We start from the raw sequence: 4,820 nt of genomic DNA, 5'->3' as shown, positions 1-4,820 counted from the left end.
CCCCAGGCCCTCGCTCTGCCTCGCCCTCGCCACCCGGCCGGCGGCTCCCTCAACTTCGCGGCGGTCTCCTGTCAAGATGCGGCTGGTGGCTCCGGAGCGGCTGAGCCAGCACCGCCTGCCCGGCTCTGCGCGCTGGCTGTCGGAAGCAGAGTAGATGTGACAGTGCCTCTTCAAGCGCAGCAATTAGTGCCTCTGAAAGTAATTTACAGCATTTGCCTACTTCGGTCACCCAAGTGTAAACTAGAATGCTTTTAAACTTGGACTTATTTAGAAGTTCTGTTGGAATTATCAACCGAGGATTTAGAAAATAGGCTCCTTTTGTCTACACATCTCTACTTTTCCTCTCACCTTTGGAAAGTTCTTAAGAAACATAATGCTGACTGAGGGTAGTAAGAGTCAGGTACACAGCTGAATACTTGAAACTACCCCTGTTAGTGGGAAGAGACCTAACTGTTTCAAGTAAAGCAAAAATATTTTCTAGTCTACAAGCATCAAAGTTACAACAACGACAGACATCTCTCTATAAAGTGGCAACTCTAGTCTTGAAATATAGTGGAACAGATAAGTTGTTTCTCGCTTTGAGAAGAAATCTAAATAGATAGATAAATTTTGAGTGCTGGGTCTAATAAATAAGTGTTATTCTGGGGGCGTTCCATGTCATTTTCTAGACGCTTAAAGAAGGTGCTACTTACCTACTTAATAAGTAAATCATAAAATGTGAGTAAAACAAAATAGCATCCATTAGCGATTCCTGCTGTCCAGAAAGAGAAGGAATGTGTATTGTGACTTGGCTACAACATTCTCTTTTATCAGTCTAAGAGATACCCTCTTGACAAGCAATGATTCTCTCAGCTGATTGGGCATATCTTGCAAAGATATTTTACTTACAAATTGAATCTCTGAAGGTTGTGGTTCCAGAGTCGGGGTTTTGGGGGCGAGATGAGCTTATGTTTTATCCAACTGGCCCACAAAGTCCCGCTTTTGGTGGTCACTTTGTTCTGCAAAAGAAACCAGTGCATTATGGCTCTTACAGTGGACATTAAACTTAGTAGTAAACTACCGCTGCACTTAGTAAAAGGCTACTATATACTTTACATAATATTCTAATATTAATATTGTCTTCAGCAATAAAAAGTGGCTAGAAAATACTGTCATTCTGGAAGCTGATCATAAAAAGAGAAGGTTTCTAATTGTTGGTTGGTGTTCTTCTCTTAGAAAGCCAGTGAAAGCTGACGATAAAGTTTCAAAGACTGGTCACTCAGTATAGGTGAACTGGGAGAAAAGGAAGTAAGTCCCTAGAAAAGAGAGGCAGCTTAAACCTTGAAAACATCATATAAGTGCCGGTAACATATCAATCCCCTCTTTTTTTTTTTTTGCTCACCAAGTGTTCAGTTTTAATGTATCTCTTTAACTAGCTGGTTTTTAACGTGCATGTGTGTTTGTGTGTCTACTTGTGTACGGTCTGATCTATGAATCAATTTAAAGATATCTAATTTTTGTAAAGATAAAAGTGTAGAATATATTTTTATGAGTAAGGCACTGTAAACCTGAGCTTGGTAGAGCTGTTTAAATTCATGTTACTGTTTACATTTTCGGATCAATATCCTAAAGAATCTGACCATATTTTTTACTTAAAAATCACGTAGTTGTACTTTCCTCATGGGATTCTAGTAAGTGTTGAAAATTTGTTAGTAGGTAGGGTGGATTTTCTTGTGGATCTGAACATACTGTACATATATGTCTTAAGATAGAATGAAACACGTTACTACACTTATATAATTTATACAATGGCCCATGTATACGGCATACACACACAGAATACATACAGCAGCATCCTCTCAGTTGGTGTAAACGTGTCTGTCATAGTTTTGACATTTTATGCCAGCTAATCACCTGCTGAAGTTACACATAAACATCTAGACATTCACATTGTGGTCACATTATCATTGCAGTCAGATTAATTTTAAGACCCACCCAGACTGAATCCATTTGAGTATTTCAAAAGGGCCTGGAAATTCAGCTGAAGTTACACAGTGATGCACTGTTAAAGTGAAGTTGTTGATATGTGATACATTGCATGACTATATGCACGATCTGTATATTCGTGCTGAATTATCAAGATTTTTATATGGAATTCTGGTATTTTACATTTTATTGCAATATGAATGCTAGACATGAAATAGGACATATCCAACCCTCAGTGCAACACATTCCTCACTTGTTTAAGACTGAAATCTGATGTGGAAGAGCTTAAGTCAGAATTCTGCTGCTAATATGCCTTTTAGCTACTATTTTGCATGAAATAATGCTGTTCAAAAGCAGCATTTATGAGAAGGTTAAATTTTCATGAGCCAATTAAACTACAACTTTAACTGAAGAAAAATCTTTATCTTTCAATTCTAGTACTTAGCTCGTGAATGCATTCTGGACCTGTCCAATATTACAAGTTGTCAGATTTGGATTGGTTTAATGCCTATGCTCTCTTCAGTAGCATTCTGAGGACGTAAGAGCAGAGAATCAGAGACCAGAAAGTGGATCAATGTGAGGATCTTGCTTTAAGGGAAAAGAAAAACAAACTTACATACCTAAACAGCAGCAAAGATCAACTCTGCTCTGCTGAAATACAGCAGTTGCTTCTCACCAACTATTACTTTAAAGCCCTTAAAACATGCCATTTTGTATAGCTATTTTCAGTAAGATGTGCTTTATGCAGCATACTTTGTTAACCATTTTTAGATTTTTTTTTCAAGTAGGTTCTATTTGATTTTCTATTGAAGATACATAAAATTCACATGCATTCTCTCTAGCACCAATAACCTAGCTATAGAATTAATAAACTATTTAAATGATTAATGAGCAGTGGTAAAGAACACAGTTACACTTCTGTAGGCTGTCCTCATACAAAATTTTTATTAACACTTTTTCCCATTATTAAGCTTACAGAAAGCGCTCCTTGTTGTCCCTAGTGTGCAGTAAACCAGACCATTTTCTACTACTATAGATTTCATGCATATATATTAAACTTTAAATGTATGTTCATTTTATATGTCACCCAAATTAATGATGATTAGACAAAACATGATAGATTCCCTAAACATCTATGTTATAAAAATTTGATCTCTCTCTCTCACGCTGGTTTTCCCACAAGGTTTGCGTGCAGCGTGAGGTGGTGGCCTCAGAGCTGAGGCTCCTGAAGTACTGTACTGTGTATCCAGAGCATTAATAATTAAATACCTGAGATCAGCCTATCTTGCTGTTTGAAATGAAAAAAGAGATTTATAGAATATAAAAAGTAGATGATATATTTGGAATCAAAATTAATTTTCCTTGAGATAAAAACTCTCATGAATTATTGAAAAAATAATATTTAGGAAAATCAAATCCAATTATTTATTGCATTTATAATTTATAAAATTGAAAGCCCTACTAGCTATGTTTCTATTTAAAATAAATCTAAAACTACAATTTTAGAATGACTTTTCTACATTTTTAAGCAAACCTTTAAAAAAACAGCTTACAAACACTGAATCAGCAGAGGATTATCAAATGGACTGTTTACTTTTGAAATTTTATTGAAAGGAGTGAAAAGATCAGGATCTCCACCAGAATCCAGTGGCATGGTTTGGGGATTGGTCTGTAGCCTGCATTTTCTGAAGCAGGGCCTTAACCTTTGACATCTCCTGACCTCATGTTGCAACAGAAAAGTTTTGTGACTCCCCTCTGATCTAGCCATTGAAAAAAAGAGAGGGAGGTAGTGACCCCGAGTTTGGAAGCTCATGACCTGGAACAACAAAAATTTTTGCCTTAGTAAAGGCTACAAAATCAGTTGTCCCTTCATATGAAGCTCTCCAGAATTCTTCCAGGGCATGCCACACAGACACTCAAGGTATGATTTTAAAATTGTGTTTTGTTCTTTGCTCTCTGTTTTAATGTTACACAACAGCACTGTTTGCCTGTGTATGACCTGGACCTCTTGCCACAAAGAAAATCTATGCGAACATACACCAGTATGTTCAGAACACATTTTTCAAAAGTATCGCTCAAAAATCCTTTTTTATTTGCCTTAAAAATCGTATTTAGCAGGTTATGAAGCAAAAGAAATTGGATTTTTTGATGGCTTTAAAAATGGTAGGGGAAAAACATTGCTATCACCTGGAAGCTGCACCTGTAGTGGAAGAAGTGTTAGAAAAGTGGTTGTATTACATGAACTGCCAAATCCACTTCAGACCATGCAGCTTGAGACTATGAAGCTTCTGGTGAAATGAATGAATTTAAAGCATCATTTGCCCTGTTCACAGCACACATCAGTTAATAAATACGCAAGTCTCTTGTTGCAGCATCATACACTTTTCTCAAACAATGGAAATGTGTAGGGAATTCGGTAGAGGTACAAACATGGAAAAAAGAAACAAAGAATCAGCTTTTTTGCCTGTCAAAATGCACAAATGATTTCTGTTTACAAGGTTTCAGTGCAAGGTCAGTGTTTACATAGGTGATGTTTGAATGGATAGGTGTTATTCAGCTTGTGGATTTTTTTCAGGACATTTCTACAACACGTACAGAATAAATAAAGATAGTAGGAATAGAAATAAAACCACATCTATTACTGAGGTAACTTGCTTCGTGAGCTAGCCAAATATGACTATGTTAGCGGTTGGCTTCAGAAGGTTACCACTAATTTCTGACTCCCTGTTGGGTATAAGGCTCTTCAATTATCAACATCTTATTTTCCACACTGGAATCATAATTCTCTGCAGACAGACTCTAGAGTTTTAAAATATTTTTTTTTCTTTTTCTGTTTGGAGCATACCTGCTCCTAG

Source organism: Athene cunicularia (assembly GCF_003259725.1).
Source record: "Athene cunicularia isolate RWA chromosome 14 unlocalized genomic scaffold, athCun1 chr14_part1, whole genome shotgun sequence".
NCBI lineage: Eukaryota > Metazoa > Chordata > Aves > Strigiformes > Strigidae > Athene > Athene cunicularia.
Note: the sequence above shows the minus strand (reverse complement) of the source record.